This window comes from Brienomyrus brachyistius, unplaced genomic scaffold, assembly GCF_023856365.1.
Source record: "Brienomyrus brachyistius isolate T26 unplaced genomic scaffold, BBRACH_0.4 scaffold34, whole genome shotgun sequence".
NCBI classification, from domain to species: domain Eukaryota; kingdom Metazoa; phylum Chordata; class Actinopteri; order Osteoglossiformes; family Mormyridae; genus Brienomyrus; species Brienomyrus brachyistius.
In genome coordinates this window covers 4197802-4209225 of record NW_026042309.1, presented here as the reverse complement: position 1 = coordinate 4209225, position 11424 = coordinate 4197802, and the positions used below count along the sequence as shown (strand labels likewise).

Below are 11424 nucleotides of genomic sequence, written 5' to 3'. Positions count from 1 at the left end.
GTCAGATAACAAACAGGGACTTACTGGGATCAGGATGGGAGGCTATGGAACCGGCAACACATAAGGCACAACATCAGTGATCGAACTGGGGAACACAGGACCAGGAAGCACTTAAATGGAGGACTAATGATGGAAGAGACTGGAGACAGCTGGGAGTGTTTAACACGAGGGCTGGAACGAGACGTGAGACCAACAAGCAGCAAACATGGCCTGTTAGAGCCACGTCAGGGAGGAGGCGGGACATTTAATTTCATTTTTATATAGCGCCTCACAGAGTCGTCCCAAGGCACTTTACATAGATGTGTAGTCATACATTACAACATCATTAAAGACAGTAATACACAACGGGAAAAAGGAAAGAAAGATATTAAATAAAGAAAGCCAGATGACAACGGAGGAGAGGAACCAAAACCCCCAAGTAAGGAGAAAAAAAGACCTCCGGGGGTCCATGGACAACTGGCTGCCCAACCCCCCCGGCAGACTAATATTACTGAGAACAGAAAAGAGTGGAGCTGCTTGCTAAAGGCCAGGTGTGAGGTGTGATTAAAGTCTGTCAATAAGCCTGTTCTCCACGCTGGCCTGTGTAGGGTGACACTCAAGGCTGCACCCAGGATGACACAGTTAGCAGGTCCAATTCGCAGTGTCACCCCTCCATGGGACAGAACCAGGACTCCAGCTGAGATGGTGCCCCCCCCCCCCCCCCCCCCCGGGCAGCACCTGGAAATGTGGGGAGGCAGAGAGAATGGATGGTCAGAACATGCGTTGACACGTAAATGGACAAGCATAGTGGATAAAAATGGCATTGCTTAATGTGACAGTACCCCCCCCCCCCCCCCCAACCCACCAAAAGCATGCGCTCCGGCCATAAAGTCCAAAGGGGTTAGACAACAGGGATGGAACCAGACTGGACTCTGGACTAGACAGGGGACGACAGAACAGATGGTAGACAGGACAAGACCAGACAAGACTAGACAGAACACTAGACAGACAGCAACACCAGACATAAGAGCAGTTGCAGGACATCACTAAGGACATGGAGCGGATAAAGGAAAAGCTAGGAACCACAGGTACAGCAGTCCTGTCAGACCCCAAAACAGGACGGATAGGTGGAGGGTCAACAAGAACAGGGGCACAGGATGCACAAGACAAGGAGAGATGGGGTATCCAGGGAAGACAGGAAAAGACTCGGGGCTGGGGACCCTCCTAGGGTCCTTTCCAGGTGAGGCTGAACTCCGCCGAATCACAGGACCAGAGGGTCTGGGAGGGCCAGCAGGGCTGGAGGACGTGAGGGGTTGGCGGGCGATGAGAGAACCGCAGAGCAGTAGAGCAGTAAGGAGACAACAGGACAGGAACAGGAAGATGGCAAGGGACATACAGGGCAAGAGCAGAGACTGGCAAACCCTCTCTGGGAGACAGACATTCTGCCTGCCGCTTTCTTGGACTCCTGTTGATACTGGTGACCACCCAAGAAACTGGGACCAGAGTAACCGGAGTCTGGGATGAAGGAGGGACCCACGTAGCAGGACCCAGGGCAGTCCAGCAGGACATCCTCTGGATCCATCTTCTCTGGGCTGGTGGCAGCCTGCAGGCATGTGCCCATGGGACGTCAGGATAGAAAGTGGGCACCAGCAGGCCGTCAGGAGATGAGGTCGGCGCCGGCTGGACGTCTGGGGACATTGAGGTGGGTGCTGGCCAGGCATCAGGGGACAGAGAGGTGGACGCTGGCCTGACATTATGGAGCAGTGTGGCAGGTGTCGGCTGGTTACCAGGGAACCGTGTCAGATCAGAGTTGTGGGGGTTGGGTGCAATGTGGATGAGGTGGCAGTGTATGCAGGGGCCTAGGCGGACCCATCATCGGCTACCAGTTCTGGTTCTAGGAACATGGAATGTAACCTCTCTGGTGGGAAAGGAACCTGAGCTGGTTGGGGAGGTAGAGAGATACCGACTAAATATATGCACATGTTGGGCTTGAGAGGGGCTGGACTCCCCTCTATTCCACTCTTGACTTGCCCCTGGTGAGAGGGGCTGGACTCCCCTCTATTCCACTCTTGACTTGCCCCTGGTGAGAGGGGCTGGACTCCCCTCTATTCCACTCTTGACTTGCCCCTGGTGAGAGGGGCTGGACTCCCCTCTATTCCACTCTTGACTTGCCCCTGGTGAGAGGCGCTAGACTCCCCTCTATTCCACTCTTGACTTGCCCCTGGTGAGAGGCGCTGGGCAGGTGTGGGTCTACTTATGTGCTGATTTCACACGGCCGCCATTTTGAATGGAAAGCGAGGCAGAGGAGGGAGTCACCCCAAGTGGAAGCCTGGAAGTACAGTCACATAACAACGGCTTGGACCATAAACTTTGAGCTGGTGCCACATTTTACCATAAACGATGCTGAAAAATGGGCTGAGGAGGGATGTTGAATATCAAGAGCAGTTCTGTTAAAAGGATACAGCGACTGAATAGAGGGTAACATTACTGATATTAAAGGTAAGTTAACGATTTTGACAAGCGTAGCCTAAGTGTCAATGTACTAGCTAATCAGCAAATATCAAAATATTCTTTGCAGTGTGAATAACTAACGTTAGTCATTAACAAGCTTGATTTATTTTCTGAGTTTACAATTTTCTGAGACAACAAGCACTATTATCCTGAGATAGGCTGAAAATGCTGGATACATATTACTAAACATATATGGTACATTACAGCGTTAATCAAAGGGGTATGAATATATTTTAGGTCCAAGCAGAGTCAGGTACTTCACCTCAAATGGATCATGGGTTTTCACATAGAAAATAAAAATCTTCAGCCCCACTGTGAGGAATTATAGCAGGAGGCAGCTTGGTTATATGAAACATCCTCACTACTGTAAATCCATGATTCTGCAAAAGTGTGTTTTCTAAATTTGAACTTAGCTTCTAAGTGTCCCGGTTACAAGGAAATCAAGGGAAAGACAAACCTTGATCACATTCTCGTCTTTGATAAGATGCACATCCTGGTTCACAACAATATGCCACACTAGCATCAACGAATTTTGTGGAATTCATCCCACCTCAGCCTCGTTTTCATTTTGAAAATGGTGACCTCTGTGAAATAAGCTAATAGCCCCCCCCCCCAAATTCAGTGCTAGAACGTTGGAGTTTACCCCAGTGAGCGAGAGGGTTACCTCCCGTCTCCTTCGAGTTGGGGGACGGGGTCTGACTGTTTATGCGTATGCACCGAACACCAGCTCAGAGAACCTGGCCTGCTTGGAGACCTGAGAGGGGGGGCTGGGAGGTGCCCCCCGTGGGGACTGCATCGTCCTGCTGGGCGACATTAACGCTGATGTGCGTAGCGACAGTGAAACTTGGAAGGGTGTGATTGGGAGGAACGGCCTGGCCGATCTGAATCCCTGTGCTGCCCACACTGTGTTCATAACGAACAGCATGGTGGAACATAAGTGCTCCTGTCACCGGAGCACCCTGGGCCGCAGGTCGATGACCGATGGCCGTCTGATGGGACTGGTAATTTGCCACTTTTAATATCTCTCCTTATATGTTTCATGTTCTTTTAATTTAATGTTTTATCCATCCATTTTCCAAACTGCTTATCCTACTGGGTCGTGGGGGGTCCGGAGCCTATCCCGGAAGCAATGGGCACGAGGAAGGGAACAACCCAGGATGGGGGGCCAGCCCATCGCAGGGCACACTCACACACCAGTTACTCACACACCAGTCACTCACACATGCACTAAATGTTTTATTTTCATATGTATTCCCATGATTTTACTTTGTGCATTATGCATTTTATTTTTTATCATCTTTTCTGGAAAGCACTTTGAATGACCTTCTTGTATGAAGATGTGCTATACAAATAAACTTGACTTAAACCGACATAAAATATTCATTCTCTGAGCAGTTCTGAGAGCAGCTTCACTCCTGAGTCTCCTGGGTGATTGTAGCTCAGATCCAGCTTTCTGAGGTTTGACTTCAGAGCTGAAGTCAGGGAAGAACAGCCTCTCTGTGACTCTACAGCCTGACAGCCTATTGAAAGGAAACCACAAAATTTCAGACAAAATACAGGCAGCAGCGACCTGTCAAATCACCAGTGCTGAAGTTGCCAGTGACTGGCCTGGACCCACCAGAGCAAACAGCCCTTCAGCCCCCCCCCCCCCCCCCCCCCACCCTTCCCCCATCCCAGGTCTCCCTGTTGCTGATAAAAAGCTGCCATTCGGGGGTAATATTCTGCACTTGGGTTTGCCTGAGTGCCTCTGTTCCTGCAGCTGCCACACACTGTTCACTGAAGCTCACCTTTTAGCGTCACTGACTGTAATAACAGACATAAATGATTGGCTTCTAAATTATACCATCCAGTGAGAGCGACCCACTGCATCAAACAACTGGACTCTCTCATCCCCAGTCCTGCCAGAAGAAGAGCACTGAGGACAGAGAGGATGAGACCATGGACTGATGTCAAGATCAAATGGTGTGACATCATAGAAACCGTAAGAGGCCCACGGTCGAGCAGAGAACCACCCGTGAGGAAGTGAGGAATGCCAACAGGAGGCGGTTGGTATTAGATCAGTGGGTAATGCTGGTAGAGTAACCAGTGCTCCCACCCACTCCTTATTTTCTACATCCTTCTTCCTTTGAATTTTTGTCACAGAGACACAGAGTTTGGCCAAAACACACTGATGCTCTTTTTTGGGCAATGTAACAATGCTGCTGATATAAAACCCATACAGAGTATCAGACATATGAGTGTCCCAGTTTACCTTTGTCCCACTTAACATTCACCCAGTCCAAAAGGTCTCACAGTACATTCCATACCTGTTGGCAATATGAATACAATGAATGATTTCACTGATCAAATTCGCCTTGTACTGCAAAGGAAGAACTGCAATCAACTGCATTCCCTGGCACAACAACTGCCCTGTGTACCAATCAACGCGTCTGGAGGGCTAAGAGCTGCCAGCCATCGCTGTGACCAGGTCCCTCATCCTCTGACTGTATATGAAGACGCTCAGTCCCCACAAGCCGTAGTGAGGAATTGTGTCTATGAAAAATGACCCTTTTCTTTCCCGAGTGCTTGCAGCTCCCTCTGTGTTGTCCTGTGTATGTGACACAGCTCCTGACCCCCTGCCCAGTCAGCATGATCCCCAATCCCCATTTATCCCCAGTTATCACTTTGTGAGGCTGCAGAAGTCCTGCCATTTCCTGCAGACTTCAATCCCAGATCACTGCTGGCCACAGTGGCCTTTCATCCCGGCAGTGATTCCCTCCATTGTTCCCCCACCTCCTCCATTAGTTGTATCGCCGCCTTGCAGAGCTGATGTTTCCTCTTTCTCTGGCTGCTGTCCATGGTTTCTTTGTACAAAGAGCCCCATCACGTTTTCAACCTATTGGTAACTGATAATTTAATTTGTTATTCCGTCTGTGCGTTTTCAGACGTTTAGATTTGGATTATATGTTATATTGTTCATGTTTACATGCATCATGTAGCAATGATTTGACTCTCATTTTGCTATTGACATACTTGGAATCGATTTTCCTCTTATTGACAGTTTGTGCTTTTCTCACGTGGAGGCTGGGAAGAGCCAACAAAGTCCTACTTAAAGTTTGTCTGTTAATTCTGGAATAATGAAGGCTTTTGGGAAACACACATAGACCACACTCATTCTTTACTTAAATTGTTTATTTTGTTTATTATTCGCTAATTTGCCTTTGGGAAAGCCATCTGTCACGCCTCCCGGGTGTAGACCGATGGAGAGGTCCAATTAGAGTCCAAAACGGGAGACTACATAAGCGTGACACACGCAATTTGGGTTGCGAAGTATTTGCCTATGTTCTATAGCAGTACAGAGCGATTTCTTGTCCGTTGTCTTTCCCTAGTTTCCTACTGCTTCCGTCTGCCCATTGTGTGCACCTTACCCTGTTTACCTTCCTTCCCCAGACCAGCCCTCGACCCTGAACCTCCTGCCCTGCCTTCCCTACCAGTCCCAGGATCTCTTGTCTCGCCTTCCCTGTGTCGTCCTGTCCCATGCCTGCTCGTAGGACTGACCACCCCGGCTGCTGACCTCCTTTTCCGACCACGACCATCCCAGCCATCTCGCCCCTTGAAAGTCCGTTGCCTGAGTGATCTAATAAAGATCAATTGGTTCTGCACCTCTGGGTCTGTGCTTCCCTGCGAGAGCTCGGTTGACACCATCCCTGACTATTAACTCTGAAAGAAGGAGATGTGAACATCCCCAGCAACTACTGCTGGCCTGTCAGGCTTTAAATTATGCAAATTATAAAGATAAAGAAGTTAATTGCAAAAAACTTTATGGATGGAACAGTATTTTCTGAAATTCTGTTTGAGAGCACATGAACATTTTTAAGCCTGTGGTCCACACAGATCTGTACAGTACAGTGAGAGCTGATTATAGGAGAGATTCATCTCTCATAGCTGACAGACGGCTGATGTGACACAGACTTGTGGCCATGCAGCAGATTTCTAAAATAACAGAGTATTTTATTTGATGTAATTCCACTTGAGGAAATGTGATTTTGCTTCTTCTATGGGACTGTGAATAGTCCAGCCCATGCGTTTACTCTAGTGTACAGCAGAACAAAGTTTTCTCGGTCGCTTTGGTACATTTCTCAGATCAGAAATGAAATTCTCATAACTACTTGTACAACCTCCACATCATCGAGTCCCTTTTGCACATCATTCATGCAAAGTCTCATTCTTTTGGTCAAATTGCAAATGCTTTGGCTCAGTAGTGCGAATAATTATGTACAATCATCTGCTGATTCCTACATTTTCAATTGTTCATGACATGTTGGTCAAAATATATGTGACTCATCACCATGAAATGAGTCTTATGGGTGACTCTTATGGGTGGGGAATAAGACTCATTTCGTGGTGATGGGTCACATATTATACTGGTTCTCTGTTGAAAAGTCTGATCCCCCAAAACATCGGGTGTTAGTTCATTGTATAAGTCATTACATGCAAAATGGTCGTCATAATTGCTCAAGCATGTTCTCTATACATCTGTATAACTGCGTGTGTGTATATATACAGTACTGTGCAAAAGTCTTAGGCAGTCCAAAGAAATGTTTGAAGCTGTTTATCTGGGTAGCAAGTGTATTTTGGCTTAGAACAAAAAACACAATTTAACATTAGAACGTCTGCAAATTAAGAGTAACACAATAAAAAACTAGTAAGCCGTTCCATGATTTTGTTAAATTTCACCATTATCAATTAAATAATTAAATATATTGGTTTAAAAAGTCAGTGAGAGATTGACTAGCTGTATGAGGTGTGTTAGTGGTCAAGTCAAAAAATACATGGCTGCACTGGACGATCGCTGCAAATACTAGGATGATTTTAGCAGAGGTTCTGAAATGGCGAAGCTGACACACTTTGACAGGCATCATATCATAGTTTTACACCAACAGGAGGATAACACTTCAATCTCCCAAATTCCTGTGAAAATGTTACTGTGACACATAGGCGATTAACTACACACTAATACAATCCAAATCCAAAACACACATGGTAAATGTGTTTTTCTACTCTTACGAGAACTGAAAGCGCTTTACAATTCATGCCTCACATTCACCCATCCACACACCGGGGGCAGAGGCTGCCATGCAAGGCGCCAAGCTGCACGCCGGGAGCAATTTGGGGTTCAGTGTCTTGCTCAAGGACACTTTGATGGGGTCACGAGAAACCAGGGCTCGAACCTGCAACTCTCTGGTTGCTAAACGATAGCACTACCTCCTGCGCCACCATCTTCCCCAAATGTAAGGAGAAGGAGGTTCCTCGGAGCTCCGAGATGTGTTTGGCTGTAATAAATCTGTAATATAGCTATATGACATAGTTTTTGATAACACCAGCATTTACTTTTTAGCCTTTTCAGCTTTTATTGAAAGACAAAACAAAATTAAAAAATGCAGAAGTTTCCAGCCTCCAAAATGGCCATGGAAATGTAACTGAGAGCGGTGAGCTGGAGACCTTGACCCTGAGGAGTGAAATAAAATATTTAATTTCTCTGTTGTGTCGCAAACCTGACAGATACACTACTTGTCAAAAAGAAAAGAACTTACTTCCTCACGCATTTCTAAAAGGATGCTTTTGTCAAATCCCTCCAACTCACTGATCAAGATCACATATTATGGCCTAAATAAAAATATAATATAGATATATAATATACACAGTTCATGGTGCATTTTGTAATACTCAAGACACACCAAGGCCATGCACAGTGCATACTGATAAAAGGGAGGGGAGGGGGGAATACTTCAATACATTCTCTGTATCACAAGTGTTACGTGCAACAATTCAAGGTGGTCTCTCTTACAATTGTCACGCGCGCTCGTCCGATCCTCCCGTGTGCCACGCCCCCTCGTTAACCTCGTGTGGAATCTCCATGTCATTCGCTGTTTCCAGTTGTTTTCATTAGTTCTATGTATTTAACTCCGCGTCAAAATATATTTTCCCCGTCCAGTCATTTAAGTCCCTACTTCTATTGTCCTGTGTTCCTAGCTGGTTTCCAGATTCTCCATCTTCCTGCTCCTGCTTCCCCGATCCGTGATGTGACAACAATCAACATGAACGCGCCACAGTCCACAGAACCAATCTGTTGAGGAACATCCTGCAAAATACAAAATAACACTAACGAAAACATTTCTTACAATTCTAATACAAATGTAACGACAGAAAATGCTGAAATCTACTTTACTATGTTTTTCAAGCATTTTCCAGTGTCCTGGGCTTATTCGGTTTGTCAGTTTGCTGCAAAAAGAATTTTGGAATTGTCAGGGGCAACATAACTACAGCTTTTCATGAAACGGGATTAAAACTCTATGTATGAATTAATGGACACACAGAAGACCTTTTGTCACATTTGTAAATGTTTCACTGTTGTGCTACATCTGGTTGTGAGTGTTACCGAGAGCGTATGACAGTCTCTGCCCCAATTGTCGTCAGGAATGAAAGAAGAAAATGATGATTAAAATATTAAAAAACAACAAACGATACGACTTAAATATTATAGCATTTATTGTACAATATACTATACATATGATCAGGAGCGCACATAACTGCATGGTGCGCAAGTACGCATTCCCCGTACACGCGGGGGAACTCCTTGTTGTAGCAGCGGAAATGCGTATTTATTGTATGTGCATTCACGCTGTTATGACAAGAAATTACCGTGCATCTTAACATTTAGGTTAATTTGTAATTCTTTCGCGGCATGAAGGCTAAAATACACAATGATTTCTTGTCATAACAGCGCGAATGCACATAAAGTAAATACGCATTTGCGCTGCTACAAGACATTACCACGCGTATCGCTTTAGACAACGAATAAGTACTTTCATATCAGTTATGTGCCCCCTGCATATGATCATTTTTGCATATAAAATAAGGGGGGCGACTTACGCAGGGTTGCCAACTTGGGTCAGCTTGTTGGCATGAGATTTTCAATTCGGGACAAGCCTACACACGTATTCACATTTATATAACCGTTTCATTACCTTGTAAATAGTCTTTATGGTTTGCAAACTGCCGAAACGCTTCTGATGCAGCCAGTTTTAGGTTTTAAATGGATTAATAGAGATTCTCCATAAGATTTATTGCTGTGAGCGTTTGAGTCCGAAAGCCCGAGTCTCGCGCCACATACGTCAGAGTGGCAATCTGCTTACAGTCGAATCGGAGCCGAACGCGGCCGAAAGTCGCCGACGAGCTGCATAGTATCGCATTGTCTGTTATGGTACGAATGGGCGTCCGTGACAACAACTTGATTGCTTTTGAATCACATGTACTTATCTTCTCAAACTGCTTTCGAGCATCTTAACGACTGGTTGCATTTTGAAGTGTCTTGCCATCTAAAGAATGGAGAACAAAGAAATAAACATAGTTAAGATTAAAATTAAACTTACAATTAAAGTAAAAATAACAACGAAGGAAGGTGTCATTAAGAAGACAGATGACACAGACAAGCCCCGATCGACACGGAGGGTGTCTGACATGCCGAAGGTAAAGCCCTGGCTTAAGAGACCTTATTAGAACACGTTAATTATAGCATAAAATGTGTTATATCAATAATCTTTCCTTGTTTTAACAATCGGCTGTCCAGACTGGAAGAGAAGAAAATCACCAGGGCCAGAGGGTTCGTCCGTGGAGCGGGAGGGACAGGCTACCCACGCTGGAGGAAGAAGGAGCGACGAGGAGGAGGCCCCAGCTGAAGTTCCTCCGTCGTCCGGACAGCAACGGCTCCTGCGATCTACAACCAGAGAGAGGCCAGGGGCAGCGTCAGCGATCGCCGGAACAGCAACTCCTGACAAGGATCCATGGACTTATGGGATATGGCCGGAGAAGGAGGACTGACTGCAGAGACATTGTTCCTGATGGACTTGTGGGTTATGGGCGGGGACAGAGGGATAATAGCGATGTTGTTGATGGACTTGTGGGTTATGGGCGGGGACGGAGGGATAATAGAGATACTGTTTAAGTGTTAATGTACAAAAGAGATAGGATAAGATAAGATAAGATAGGATAAGTTAAAATAGGATAAGATAAGCTAAGTTAAAACATAATAAGATAGGTTAAGTTAACATATGATAAGATATGCTAAGTTAAAATATCATAAGATAGGCTAAGTTAAAATAGGATAAGAGCTTTACAATAAAACATATACTTACTTTTCAAACTGTGTCTTTGTCATCTCTTCATTGTTGTGTCTGTCTTTGATAATTTCGCACCGTTAATTTATATCTGACACTAAATGTCAATAAGCAGAGACAGAGGAATGGGAGGAAGGTACGGTTAAGTTAAAGGAAATGATAAAGTATCAAAATCACAGAGTTACCTTATTTTGACGCAGAAAGAGTCATTTCCGTGTTACTACCACCTATAAGTTAATGGCTGCAAATGTTTTATAGTTTTAGTCCGGTGCACTCTGTATCCATGCTAACTAGCTAGCTAATGTTAACATGACGCAGTACAGTCTTCCAGCTTGGGGATTCCCACCCCGGTCCGTGGCCAGTATTCCGCAGGGGGGTTTGCGGAGGGGTTGGTTGCAAATGCAAACGCATCCCTTCATGTTCGTGTGTTGTGTTCGGATGTGAAAATAAAAAAATCAAATTCAATGTTTATGTCATATTATACAAGATAAGACTGTAAAATAGTTTGCCCTGCATATGGATGCCATGCAGTCAGAGTATGATCAAGATAGGGTGTGAGTGTGGAAAAAAGACAAATGTACCAGTATTTGAGGGAAGAGTGAGAAGGAGGGAAATGTAAGGAGAAGGAGGTTCTTCGGAGCTCCGAGATGTGATTGGCTGTAATAAATCTGGAATATAGCTATATGACAGTTTTTGATAACACCAGCATTTGTTTTTAGGCAAAAATGGCAGGCAGATCAGAACTGGCCGGATTTGATGCTGCAGCTTTTATTGAAAG

General features: G+C 45.4%; 1 long non-coding RNA gene across 1 annotated transcript; it reads right to left on the bottom strand.

Moving 5' to 3' along the window:
* Window positions 1–9595: 9595 nt before the first annotated feature.
* On the bottom strand, window positions 9596–11171 carry LOC125721637 (uncharacterized). Its single transcript, XR_007385870.1, has 4 exons — window positions 10832–11171; window positions 10665–10707; window positions 10121–10246; window positions 9596–9848 (listed from the first exon to the last, which is right to left on the bottom strand). It is a non-coding gene; the product is annotated as an uncharacterized LOC125721637 (long non-coding RNA).
* Between the last annotated feature and the right edge of the window lie 253 nt (window positions 11172–11424).